Source organism: Anabrus simplex, chromosome 5, assembly GCF_040414725.1.
Source record: "Anabrus simplex isolate iqAnaSimp1 chromosome 5, ASM4041472v1, whole genome shotgun sequence".
Classification (NCBI taxonomy): Eukaryota; Metazoa; Arthropoda; class Insecta; order Orthoptera; family Tettigoniidae; genus Anabrus; species Anabrus simplex.
Genome location: NC_090269.1, coordinates 302,513,706 through 302,528,939, shown reverse-complemented (window position 1 = coordinate 302,528,939; position 15,234 = coordinate 302,513,706). Strand labels below are relative to the sequence as shown.

Genomic DNA, 15,234 nt, shown 5'->3' with positions numbered 1-15,234 from the left:
AGATATGGAAAAGTTTTTTAGTGAAAGAATTCCACCGTCCAACCCCTTAAGGATGGAGAAGACTATATCAGATTCGGTGGGTAGTCGCCTAAAAGACAAGAATGAATATGAGCATTCATACATACATATAGGCCTAACCAAAGATACAAAGATACACTACCGGTCAAAAGTTTTCGATCACCTATGCACAAAACTAGATACTTTATTTCAATGTACAAACACATCGTAAAAACTAAATAGACCAACAAAATATATATTTTTCTCTCTATCATTAAGTAGAATACAACATGGTTTATATTTTAGTCTCTTCAAACTATCCACGCTTTGCCCTCCAAACAACTGCACAAACTCTTGGCATTCTGGAAATAAGATTTTTTAGTGTTTGTGTAGATATTGCAGTCCAACAGCAGTCTGTAAATTATTCCATAGCTCTTCAACAAGTGTTGACCTCAGTTTTCGGACCTCCCTGTCAATTTCATCCCATAACAGTTCAATGGGATTTAAGTCTAGTGACTGACTTGGCCAAATCATATTTTTCAGTTCCCCACATTTCTCTTTTCTATTGACATACCCTCTACACAATTTAGAAGAAATTTGGGGTCATTGTCCTGCTGCAGAACAAACCCACGACCAATAAGCCTCTTGCCAGATGGAACTGCATTGTTGATCAGTATCCTGTGATATACTTCCTTCTTTAATGTTCCATTAATTCGCACGAGATCACCGACTTTATCACCCGCAAAACATCCCCACACCATAACCGACCCTCCACCATGCTTCACCGTAGGTGTCACACACTGACTCTTCATACTTTCTCCACGAAGTCGACGAACAAACATTCGATGATGGCTCCCAAATACTTCAAACTTCGATTCATCCGTGAATAAAACCTTGGACCATTGCTGCACGCTCCAGTTTTTATGTTGCTTTGCCCATTGCATTCTTTTCACCTTATTTTGTGCCCGTAATAAAGGTTTTTTGGCCGCTGTGCACCCCTTTAAACCTCGTTCATGAAGACTGCATTGCACTGTTGAGACAGAGATTGGAGCAGCTCGCATATTATTGACTTCCTCACGAATTTCAGGTGCCGAACGAGTCCTCTGACGTTTACTATGTACACATATGAACTGATTTTCCCTGTATGATGTTACACGGGCTCTTCCAGATCGCAAAACACTTGCATTGGCACCGGTTTGCTTGAACCGCTGCAATGTATATACCACTGTAGATTGGGCTATGCCAACTTTTGTTGCTATTGTCCTACTAGAATACCCTTTGTGATGCAGAGCTACAATTACAGCACGTTTTTCAATTCCAATCTCCTGCTTCCGTCCAATTTGGAGGTAATATGGTATGCACCTGATCAGATACACAGACACACTCCTAGCTGCACACAGTGTACTGAAAACTAATGTGAACTGCTTGCTTCACAGACAGCTGAAGGAATGAGGCCTATTCGAGTGGACACGTCTTGGGGAAAGACACGTCAGTGTTGTTGTGGTTACTCATCAGCGACCTTCCATGCGGAGAACCGGTCAAATACACAACAGAGTTGTTCCGTCTTTACATGTTTATGCTTGTTTTATTATCAGAACAGGGCTATGAAAGATTATTTAAAACTACATCTCTGTTTTAACCACAAATCCATAGTTGTGATAGGTGATCGAAAACTTTTGACCGGTAGTGTAGAATCAAACATAAGCATATTAACTACATTGCTCAAGAACTTCACAGGCGAATTAGATAGGCAAAATATTCTTGTGGTAGGGCACCAAGAAATGAGAAATTTAACAGAAAATCCATTTGAATCGCAATGGGAAGCCAGGCCAAAAGGTCATGAAACATTGCCCCCAGTTTGGTACACGATTTATAGTAAATTTGAAAATAATTGATTCCGTAATTGATTTTAAAGCCATCTCGCTGAGAATTGCAATTCTAACTTTACAAATCACAAACAAACTTTACACTATCATAAAATCTCATGCCCCTACTAATGAAAAAAATTTCCTAACAAAACTCTGCAAGAAATCAATAATTTATGGGATCCCCTTAATCAGACAATAAATAAAATAAATATGAATAACATCAAGATCCTTACTGGGTACTTCAATGCTCAACTGGGTAAGGAAAAGAAGTATCGAGATATAGTACGAAAGTGGGTTCCTCATAAATATACTAACAGAAATGGCCAAAGACTCATAGAAATTTGCAGAACACATGAACTAATCTCCAAATATACATATTTTAAAAGAAAACCACACAAACTTAAAACTTGGAAACATCCTGATTGGACAAAAGGAGAATAGCAGCTAGACCACTTATGTATGGACAAATTCTTTCACAAGGAAATGCACAGTGTCAAAGTTCTAAGGGGAATGGATACTGGTTCAGATCATTACTTAATTAAAATCAAGAAGAAAAAGACAAAATAGAGTTGAAGAGAAAAGGACATACGACCCTCATCACTTAATCCAGAATGCCCAGTATAAGCAAAGAACAGGAACTACAAGACTAACAGACAATTATATGACCTAATACCAATTCTTAAACAGAATGCAGATCTAGGTCCATTAAATCCAAGGAAAAGACATGCCTGGTGGACCTCTGATTATGATAGAATGCATGAAGAAAGACATCAAGCTTGGTTGAAATTTCAAACCTACAAAACAGAAGAAAATTCCATGAACCTCAAGAATGTCAGAAAATAATTCACCCAACTATTAGAAGAATTAAGAGAAAAATATAACAATGATTTAATAAACACTATTGAGGAAAATTATTACGAAACTAATTCTAGAGATTATTACAAAGCCTTTGGTAAACAATTGCAAAAACACAACCCCCCCCCCCAAATTATTGTTGAAAAATAAAGATGGAAAAATAGCACATAACAATAAGGAAAATGCAGAAATCATGGTGGAAGCATTTAACAAGCTCTAGAACTGTGATGAACCTGAAAAGCTCATATTAATTGATATACATTCCCTGATAAAAACTAAACCAGGAATTATAAACCCGCCTACAGCAAAAGAAACAGTGCTTAAAGAAATGAACTACAAAGTGTGTGGAGAAGACCAGGCATACATGTGGAAATATGCCGGCAGTGCAACTCTGACATCCTTCCATATGATATTGCAGAAGATTTGGATATCAGAAAAATTTCCAGAACAATGGATAACAGCCATAATTATTCCAATTCTTAAGAAAGGTGAAAGAATTAATCCATAAAACTATAGAGGTATTTCCATCCTTGACTGCACTTATAAGATTTTCTGTAAGATACTATATAATCGGATTAAAGAACAACTTGATCAAGAGTTAGGTGAATATCAGGGAGGCTTCAGACCTTGGAGAATTACTCTGAACAAATAATAACTTTGAAGCTAGTCATGGCATATTACAGAAAATGAAACAAAACCCTTTCAATAAGTTTATAGATTTCAAGAAAACTTATGACTCCATCCACAGACCATCATTATTAAAAATGTTAAGACATTTTGGACTTCACCCAAAGCTAATCAAATTGATTGAACTTACTCTAACTAATACAATTTCTAAACTGAAGTTCAGAGGAGAACTTTTTGAACCATTCTTGGTAACAACTGGTTTAAGACAGGGAGACGGATTGTCACCTCTTCTTTGTAACTGTGTACTAGCGTACGTTATGAGGGAATGGTACAAGAACAACTAAAAAAATATAAAAATTGGAACCATAAGGATAACATACATTTGAGCTGTCTAGGATTTGCTGATGATCTAGCTCTTCTGGCCAATGATATTCAGGAAACAAAACAACAAATAAAATCATTACAGGAAATAGCTCAAAATATTGGTTTGAAAATTTCATTTGAAAAAAAAAACAGATATTATGCTAATTCGGCTTCTGCTTGCAAACAAAATTAAGCTGGGAGCAAGAAATAAAAATTGTAGAAAAATTTAAATATTTAGGTGAAATAATCACATATAACCTGAACAAGAAACCAGTGTGGCAAAATAGAATAGATAAACTGCTTACAGCACAGCATGTTACCAAGAATACATATAATAAAAAGTGTCTCTTAATTAGCAACCAAATTGAATCACTACAAAACAGTCATCCAGCCACAAATTACATGTACAAGTGAAACATTATTCAAAACAATGAACACAGTTGCAATAGACAGAGTACTCAAGTTAGAAAGGAGAATAGTGAGGACCTGTTTAAATAAAAATTATCAAGTAAACAGTGTCTGGAGGCTAGCTTCCAATGAGACAGTTTATAAAGAAATAGAACCTGTGACTAGCACAATGAAAAAGGAATGAATATCATTCTTAGGCCATCTAATAGGGTCACGAGAAAATAGAATCAGTAGAAAAATAATAGAAAAATTATGGAAGAATAATAATAATATTAGATGGATCACAGAACTTAAATAAGACATGAGAGAGTTGCATATTATAGAAGATTTAAAATACAAAACAAATAAACTCAACATATTGAAAGATAAACACACTAGACTACAGACAAAAATCAACAAGCAGAGAATAGGAAGAGTGATTCCAGAAGCAGAAAGAAAACTATATTCAGAAAGGATGAAACAGTACAGTGGAACCTTGGATTGCGAGCATAATTCGTTCTGACAACATGCTTGTAATCCAAAGCGCTCGTATATCAAAGCAAGTTTTCCCATAAGAAACAATTGAAACGCGGATGATTCGTCCACAACACAAAACTATTTATTCGCATACCATTTCTGAAAAAAAAACTTAAAACAAATTAAAATGTATTGTACCTTACAATAGATTTATTGTTGGTGTGAGGGGGACGAGAGATGACATGAGAAGAGTTACTGAGTAGCACGAATTACGAATTTCACTAACGGAATCACTGCTATCTGTTGGCTCACTGAAATTGTTTTCTTTTCGTGCAACTTTAACGAGGAACCTGTCCAATGACTGTTGCTTTTGCCTCTTTTTGAAGATTTCATAAAAATGTGACATTCCATTGTCATTGAACTGATTCATCGCCTGTACTACTACAAGCCTTATTCGGATGGTGTTTTCCTACAAAAGTTTGCACCGTTTCCCACATTTTGTACTTCTTCCTAATCTCAGTTGAAGTGAGAGATTCCTCTGACTTTTCATCCTCCTCTTACCCGGACGAGATCTCCATAATCTCCTCCGGTTGTTCGCGATGCAGGTCCATCAGTTCGTTGGTGGTCAGTTGCTGGCTATGTTCTTCCACCAGCTCGTGAATGTCCATGTCATTCACCTCCAGCCCCATACTCTTCCCTAAGGACAGAATTTCATCGACAATCGGCAGCTCATTTTCACCAAAGTCACATCCAAGGACACAGCCAGACCACAGCATTCCCCAAGAAGAAGTGAGAGTTCTCTTGGTGACTCCATCCCAGGCTTTATCGATGATTTTCAGGCAGTTCACGATGGGGAAATGATTTCTCCCAAACTCTCGGAGGGTAAGGTTTGTTCCTTCGGTCACTTCGAAGCATCGCTGAAATAGTTCTTTAGTGTATACCTTCTTGAAGTTGGAAATGACTTGCTGATTCATAGGCTGGAGTAGCGGAGTAGTGTTGGGAAGAAGGAACTAAACCTTAACGAACTTTAATTCCTCCAGTAAGTCGGCCTCGAGGATGAGCAGGAGCATTGTCCATAACCAGCAAGACTTTGAGCGGCAGATTATTTTCTGAAAGGTGTTTCTTCACTACAAGACCAAAGGACTCGTTCATCCATTCAACAAAGGCTAAAATTAGATGACTGCTACCTTTTTCCTTCCTTTCTCTCATCTCGCCTATTTACCCTCCTCTGTTTACCACACAACAGCACCTACTTGTCACCAGTGATCACTACCATCCTCATTCTATCCTCCCCTGGTGAAGGTTGCAGTTTAATATTTTGGACCTTTGTATTTCTTTAATGTGTATGTACTCTAACCATGCTTGCTTATATGGTACATTGCTGCTCTCCATCTGTTTCCTATACATATATATACCTAGGTATATTTTTCTCCAATTAGCTTTCTTATCTGATCACCGTTGAGGGTGAAGTACTTAACTATCAGTCAACATCTGGTACATATGTGTTAATATAATAACATTTTTTCCTATAGGAATGGATCATATCTTTAATAATCATTTTGTAATTTTGTGTTACAGCAGAAACCAGCTCAAAATTTTTAGTTCACTGCCTACCAGAAATATGTTACGACAGAAATGAGGAAATAATTAACCAGCTATGATGTTATTGAGAATTCTGGGAGATATCAGCCAGGTGTTCATCCTGAGGAGAATTGCTGATAATATCATGGCTGCTGCTAAAACACAACCATGGACACTAGATCTAAGGGTCATATTATGACATAGTGGAAAATAAATCCACTCTCATGTAGCAGACACAGGGATGAAGCTCAACTCTGAAGTGAGTTAAATGTTTAATATGCTATCATTTTTAAGGAAATGAAATAATCATATATGAGAATGAATCTCAATTAGAAAATCCATTGAAAGATTGCTTGTTACTAATACAGTGATTTTTTTTATTTTTGTGTGGAAAAATTAAAAATACTGTTGCTCAGGTGTCAAAATTTGTACATGTTTTTGTTATTAATTAGTGCTGGGTTAGGGAAATAATTGAATTTAACATCTGTTTGATGATTAAGTGAGTAATTATAGAATGTTGGCATTTTGTCTCACAGAAGCTCTTTAATGTGCTGGAAACCAATTGTCACAATTGAACCCCCTTACATGCCACCAATCTTACCTGGGATCAAACTTTCTATCTTGGGAAGAGATTCACTTTCATTTTCCGCACATTTTTAATCAGTTTGAATGTGAATAATTTTGAGAAATACTTTCAAGGTGTGACTCATAAGGCTGATTGATCCAAAGTTGTTGCACTCTTTGGCACTCACTTTCTGTAAAAGATAATAGTTAATGTATATCTTGGTCAATCTTCAGGAATGATGCCTGTATTATACACTTTGTTATACATCTTTGTTAATGTTTTGATGAACTCCTCATCTATGACCTTAAAAAATTCCACAGGGATGTTGTCTAGCCCTTTAGCTTTTCCATCTTTGACAAGTTTGATTGTTTTCCTGACCTCAAAGATAGCTATTTCAGGGCCTTCAATGACACCCAATTCCAGCTGTTGTGGATGATTTTCATCCCTGAAGAGCTTTTGAATATATGTCTCTAAAACTTCAAGTTTTTGCTCCATGTCTAAGACCAGGTTTATATGTTTGTCCAGAATACTTCCAGTCATATGCTGTCTCTCGATGCCAGTTGCTTCCCTAATTTTCTTGTGTACATTTAACAGCTCATGTTTATCATTGAGTTCTTCTATATCCATACACCGTTCACTCATTCAATTTTTTTGGCTTCTCTAATTTTATTTCTAATTTTATTTTGAATGACTCCAGAGGTGGCAGACTTCAGCTATATTTCCTTTTTTTGTTCCATGAGTTGGAGTATCTTTTCTGTCATCCAAGGCTTCCTTTTGTACTGAATAGTGGTTCCCTTCAACGGTTGATCACTAACTTTTGTAAGCTCTACACTGAAAGTATTCCATAACTCCTCAGGCTCCATATCATCTTAATTTATTGCCACTACCTCACTGGTTATTGCTTCTTTTACTCAAATTCTCTGCACCTGAGTTTCTTTAAATCACATTTCTGCCCATAACATTTGCTCCTTTTCCTTCTACATCTTTGTTCTAAGTCGACACACTATAGGATTGTGTCCAAATTCGTATGTGCAGTTGGATATGTCTTTGCCAATAAAATACTATTCTGGAAATGTTCATTGATAAGAATAAAATAAGTTTGGCTTATCATGTTATTAACACAAGTAGATGGATCTTTCCAGGTTTACAGCCTTTTGGCTCCCTAAACCTCACAAACCTAATACTGTTGTGGTTAGAAGCAAAGAACAGTTTGACCAAGGGAGATAAGGTTGGAAAGATGAAAGCTGGAAGAATGCACAAGTAAGTGGAAGTAATGTCAGACTTAGACAGAAGCCCAATGGTTGCTGCACTACTTCCCAAATTGAAAGCTCACTGGGAAGAAACATCAGTAGTCTGAATACAGTATCCAAACAGCCTTTGTCAGTAACTTAAGTTCTAAAGCACAATATTTGATTTGAGATTTTGTGTTTTCTTTGTTATAACATACAATACTCTGTCAATTCAAGTGTGGATGAAACTTTCTGCTGCATTACTAGAATATCAACTTTTATACCAATATCTAAGAGTCAATATTTGTGAAAATATTGCAAATAATCCTGCAGCCATTAGAGATCACATTCTATTACACTTTGTATATATATCCAGTTTGAGGTCCTTAACTATGAAGCAGAAAGTAGAGCTCATGATCTTTCTTTGCCCTCTTCATTTCTCCTCTAACCAGATCAAGCTGCCTAATGGCACGTGGCTCCTGTTCTTATTATGTTTATCTCTCTACTGCCCATTGGGGGAAGGGGGAGGGGGTTGTAGAATACACCTAGGGTATCTCCTGCCTGTTGAAAGCTGCAGAAGAACCTCATGGGCTCTCAACTTCGGAATTATGAACTGGCAATCATGGGTCCCTTAGCTGAGTTTGTCCTTGCTTCCACTTTCTTGCACTACCACTTACTTGCACTAAGCTCTTCACTTTCAGTTTAACTTTCCTATCCATCCTTCCTTCGTCAATTCATGATTTTAGACTTACGAGGCCTAGGGAGTCTTTCACTTTTGTGTCTTTCGTGGTTCTTCCCTTGTTTTGCTGATACCTTCATTCCGTGAAGAATTGAACCTCTTACATATTTTCCTCTGATTAATGTTAGCAGATGATTGTACTTCCTCCTAAAACAGTAATCACCATCACCACTATATACTATACCTCAGTGTTTCACTACAGATCACTCTTAATGTAAAAGAAAAGGGAAACCTATTTGGTAATAGTTCAGATCACAGAATTTAGGAGAAACGTGACTGAAGAAGAAAGAATGGAAGTAAACTTCATGGTAACGATATTCAAAGTTAACGTGATTTTTCCAAAACCTCAATTTGGACACTAAAATCCTCCAGCGAGTCCAACAATATTTAATTTATTAACAACAATTTTGCTACATTTTCACTGATGTTTAAGAAGTTTAAAGTCAGGTTACAAGGTGAAAACAAAAGCATGTAAGTAGTACACCATTAGCTGTTGTAGATAGCATAGGTGTGATCGAAAGGCATACAAGGGAAATGAGGAATGAAGTACTTTCTCGTTGCTTTCATCACTGGGCCAGAAGGTGCTGTTACATATCAGTCTTCCACACCGATTGAAACACATCAATAACCAATCCTATCAGCAACACTTTCACACTCTTCACAACAGGAACTGGCTCCATAGGGAATGGCATTACCAGCATTACTCGTATCCCAGTCACTTTCATGCTTTTAAAGCCAAGGATGAGACTAAGACATTTACTTCAAATGTAAATGAATGGAAATTTGTTCTGGCCCATACCAGTAGATGCAGTGCACTTCTTGACAGCCAAAGCAAAAGGAAGTAATAGTAAACATAATTAATATTGAAGAAAGTGAAATATCACCAGCAGAATGGATAGGATACACAATCAATCAATCAATCAATCAATCAGTGATCTACATTTACAACTGTCCCCCAGGTGGTAGATTTGCTATCATATGTCTATCTTGTCTTTTCTTAAATGATTTCAAAGAAATTGGAAATTTATCATAAATTTTACTAGTTGTAACAAGAGATTACCTTGACAAAAGATTTACAATTTTGTATTGAAAGTAATTGTTCTGAATACATGAATATCCAACCATGCGAGCAAATAACTTTTGTACATTTTGTAACTGTTTCAAACGTTCGGCCTTACTCTATATTGTGAAGATTGAAATGGTGAATAGAATTCAAGTACTGTACTGCTCTAATGTGGTGCAATGCAAGAATTTCAGAATTAGAACACTGCAATTACTTCACTGCAGACTATATATGAAACTTGCTGTTGTCTCCAGCACATGAAGAATTTATGTGTGGGTTAAGTTTCAAGGAACTTGTCAGGATTACTATTAGGTCATGTGGGTCTGAGCAGTGAGTAACTTATTTTATTACCAAGTACATACTTGAAGATGACAAGGTAGTAAGTCCAGCAGTGGCGGCTCGTTGATATCAGCAGTGGGGTCGCACCTTAGTTTCATAATTCCACAAATATCTCAAGTTCTTCAAAACACGTTATCAAGATACACACTTCGAACACTATACGGTGCAATGCATATGCAATTGTTTTGATTATGATGATGATGATGATGATGATGATGATTATTATTATTATATGCCTTTACTGGCAGGACCTAGTGTTTACAGTGCACTATGTCTTCTGGTATGGGCTAGAGCAATTTTGTTACTTTCATTGATCTGTCTCTGTCTTATCCTTGGCTTTGACAATATGAAAGTGACTGAGGTATGAGCGATGCTAGTAATTCCATTCCTTCTGCAGCCAGTCCCTGCTATGAATGGTGTGAAAATGTTGCTCATAGGGTCAGTTGGTGCGTGCATTTCAGTGGGCTTGGCAGACTGATATGTAACAGCAACTTCTGGCTCAGTGAGGAAAGCAACGGGAAACTACCTCACTCCTCATTTCCCTAGTATGCCTCTTCAGTGATGCCTAGGCCATCTATGACAGCTGATGGCAAAGCTGTTGAGGATCCAACCAGCCTTAGGGCTGAAGACTGAACGTACATACAGATTTATTATTATTATTATTATTATTATTATTATTATTATATAATTATTAAATTATTATATTATATAATTATGAATAATAATAATAATAATAATAATAATAATAATAATAATAATAATAATATTTGCCTGTTCTTGTCCACCATCGAGTTATGTTTACGAAAAGTTTCATTGTAGTGATCACTTACACAAGATACGACATTGACTTCACCAAGCATTTCAAAGTCCATGGTACTATTGATATCACCCCTGTGCTGATCCATTTATCTCCTTTCCTAGAACGGGAAAATAGCAGGCAAGGAAACCAGTAAAATGTTTCTGAGATATCACTTCCACATATCCGCGAGTTCTTGTTATAACGTCAGGAGAACGAATTTGTCTTTGGAAAGCCCTATTTTCATTTTTCTTTGTCTCCGTTTTTTTTTCAACAAGAAGTCTGGTGTCGGCCTAAAACACTCCTTCAGTTCAACTTTCTTCTTGATAGAAAGAGAAGAAAACGTTAGTTCTTTAATATGTTCGACGGTAATCGTACTGTACGAAGTGCATACATAACAATACGCCTACATATAAATCACAACCTTTCTCCTAATTTCACCTTGTCACAGTCACCTCACGAGATCATTCATCAACACAAAGTTAAACATCGCGCTCTCCAGTGAGTATGGCCACCATGAGTCAAGTGCGAGGAGCCAGTAGTTACAGTCGTTACTCGTTTCGTTAGTTAATAATCCTAAAAATTACAAGACTATTTTAAATGTATACCGGCACATTTAACTCAGGTAAGTGCCTCAGTAAAATAGTTCCTAGTTTTAGGAGAGAAATGGCATAAACTGACCCCTGTTAAATAAAAATCAGATCACCAATGTTTCGGGTAGGTTGGCTGCAACGATGGGCCGTGGCAGAAACGCGCCGGAATCTCCGTAGAACAGCACATCTCTACTGCGCCTCTGATTGGCTCCCTCAAGGCCAGTCAAGCGAGACTCAGGAGTATTTGGTCCACTGTGAGAGAGCGCCCTCCTGCGTAGGGCCAGCAGCGCATTGCGCCGCAGCACAGTACAACTCGCGCCCTTGATAATAATCTTAGAGTAAAATATTTCCCTTGTTAACATTTAAGATTAAAATTCCCGAATTTAATGGAACCCCGTGGGGGGGCCTTAGCGCCTCCCAAACGAGCCGCCACTGAAGTCCAGTGAAAAATAATAGAATATTTGGTTTAATTCAGTTTTATGTAGGCTACACCATATCTTAATTATTGTAAAGGATTCTTGTAGAATTATGTGGTTGAAAAGTTTACAGTTTTTAATCCTTTCCTGTCAAATAACCTTCAGCTATTACCTACTTCACTGCAGTCTGTATATGAAACTTGCTACTGGCTGTGGCACATATGGAATTTATTCATGAGTTAAGATTCAAGGAACCTATCAGGATTACACCTAGGTCATGTGGGTCTGAGCAGTGAGTGACTTATTTTATTTCCAAATACATTCTTAAAAATGATATTCTTGCTCACCTCACTGATGACTATTAGAACCTCAATAATGTATATAAAACAATTATGCATGGTACAAATTACAGCAGTATTGTACTTGAATATTGATCCCTTTCTAAGAAGCAGAAATTCAGGTGGCTCTGCTGAATTAAATATTAGAGAGATCTTACTTTAAGGAAGTAACATGATTAAAAACCCCAAATATGTAGTTTTATGTGATATCAAGCAATGATATTTCCCACCAACCTGGGTCCAGTACATGTCAGGCCAGGTGCTGCATGTCATAGTTCAGTACAGTGGCTTCTACGTTATGGCATTATATAGTTAATTTCGGCCTTGAAAAAGGCCTTTGAAGAGTAGTTGCCATCTGGTACTTCTGGTATGCTGACGTTCAGTTCGATAATGGAGTTTTAATTCCAACTACCTTAGCAGGGGCACCACGGGCAGGAATCAGCTTCACCGCCAGCTTCTATCACCATCTAAAAAGTTACTGTTGAGTCAACTCTGTCAAGCTAGTAACTGTTATGTGCTTTGTATTCAAGAAACGTACAGAAGTGACCATCAACGATGTCCCAAAATTGCTGGTTTATGACTTGTGGCTGAAAGACCACATAGTCAGTTCGGAACTGCAATATTTGTTCATCCTGACATTCAGGTCTTGTCAACATCTGTAACAGATCACAATAACATTGAAATAATAACAGTTGAGCTTAGTAATTGCACTATCTCATCAGTGTATAAGCCACCAGGTATTGATTTTCCTTTGTGCTCCCTGATAACTTTTGCAAGCAAACTATGAAATTTGTAGTCGGCGATGTCAACAGTCATAGTACAGTTTGGGGCTATGCACATGATGATGGAAATGGGGATGCTGTATTGCTGTGGGCTGATAATTTCCAATTTAACCTTATACACGACAGTAAGCTTCCACCAAGTTTCAACAGTGGTCGATGGAAATGTGGTTACAATCCAGACCTTATTTTCACCAGTGAGGTATCTCAGCAGTGTGCGAAATCAATCTGTTCTCCCCTACCCAACTCTCAACATCGCCCTATTATGTGCCAAATAACCACTGTAACACGTCCAATTACAGTACCTTTTCAGAGAAGGTTTAACTTCAAAAAGGCTAATTGGGAAAATTTTAGCAATACACTTGACAGCTTCATAAGGGATATTCCTCCAGAACCAGAATCTTACGACACTTTTGTTGATGCAGTATCGAGAGCCTCACGTTTATCAATACCCAGAGGTTGCAGAACACACTACTACCAAGGTTTAACTGCTGATGCAAAAGTCTACCTAGAGAAGTACCTTGCCCTCTTCGAAGTGAACCCTTTCAGCAAAGAGACAATTTCAGCCAGACATGACTTACTCTCTTCAATCTCAGAAAACAAAAGGAAAACTTGGTTGAAACTGATGGAGGAAACAGATTTGTCAGTTAATAGTCAAATCAGTTAATAGTCAAAAGGCTTGGAGACTTCTGAAAAAACTGAACAGTGACCCAACCAAATGTTCAGTCCATGCTAATGTCACAGCCAATCATATTGCTTCACAGTTGCTTAATAATGGCAAATCACGATCAGCTATTAGAAAATCAGAGTCAAAAATTGTGACCGGGGAATCTGAGGCTATCAGTATTTTAGCCGGACAATTTGATCTCAATGAATTAGAAACTGGTTTACAATGTGCAAAAGTGGTAAAGCTACAGGTTTGGACGATATCTGCACTGAGCAAATAAAGCACTTCGGTTCTGGAACAAAGTTGTGGCTCGTGGAATTATTCAACAAATGCCTAGCATCATCCAACATCCCAAAGATTTGGCGGAAGGCACGGGTGATTGCAATCCTAAAACCAGGCAAAAACCCTGAAGATCTTAAAAGTTATAGACCAATATCGCTTCTATGTCACTTGTATAAAATCATGGAACGAATGATTTTGAATCATCTTACTGAAGTTATTGACCCACTTCTTATTCCACAGCAGTCAGGATTTAGACCTGGAAGAAATTGCACCTCCCAGATTTTGCATCTAACTGAACACATTGAAGATGGCTTTGAGTTAAAAAGAGTCATAGGCGTCGCATTTGTTGATCTCACAGCGGCGTATGACACAGTAAACCACAGACTCCTGTTAAAAAAATTTCACAGTCTTACTAAAGATCTTGAGTTAACACGACTACACTTCTTCATAACCGCCAATTCTTTGTTGAATTTCAGGGTCGGCAAAGTCGTTGGCAAATCAAAAGAATGGCTTGCCTCAAGGAAGTGTACTGGCGCCTTTTTGTTATTTAATATATACACAAATGATCAGCCAAGACACCAAGTCCAGTCAGATAGTTTTGAAAAGATAGAATGCACCCTGAAAGCTGCCATAGAAGAACTCGGCAACTACTATGATCAAAATCAACTTGTGCCAAACCCGAACAAAACGCAAGTTTGTGCATTCCATTTACGACATCGACAAGCCAACAGGAAACTCGTGACATGCAATGGAGCTACGCTAGACCACTGCTTCCATCCCAAATACTTGGGCGTCACTCTCGATCGCAGTCTCACCTTCAAGGTGCACTGTATGAATGTAAAATAAAAGGTCTCTTCCAGGAACACACTACTTAGAAAACTTGTTGGATCTGCTTGGGGCACACACCCACAAACTGTTAGAACTACTGCACTAGCCTTATGTTACTCCGCCGGGGTGAATATGCCTGTCCAGCGTGGTACAAATCTGTCCGCACAAAACAGATTGATGTGGCACTCAGTGAAAGCTGTAGAATAATTACTGGTGTCCTGAAGCCAACTCCTCTTGAGAAAATCAATTACCTTGCCGGTATTGCTCCTTGTAACATTGGGAGAGAGGTTGCTGCTAACAACGAAAGGCTTAAAACAAATTTAATGCCTTCACATCCACTCTTTGGATACCTACCTGCCCAACGAAGATTGAAGTCCAGGAAAGCATTTTTAACATCTTCAGAACACCTGGAAGGATCATCAGACAAAGTCAGGATTACCAAATG

The 15,234-nt window shown here is 37.7% G+C and overlaps 1 protein-coding gene across 1 annotated transcript in view; it reads left to right on the top strand.

The window, feature by feature from the left end:
- The window catches only part of LOC136874508 (IgA FC receptor), a 387,799-nt gene that overhangs the window by 55,910 nt on the left and 316,655 nt on the right, over window positions 1-15,234 (top strand). Inside the window, exon 2 of the mRNA XM_068227821.1 lies at window positions 6,153-6,414. The gene's annotated coding sequence lies outside the window, so the exon portion shown is untranslated. The remainder of the gene's footprint in view (window positions 1-6,152; window positions 6,415-15,234) is intronic.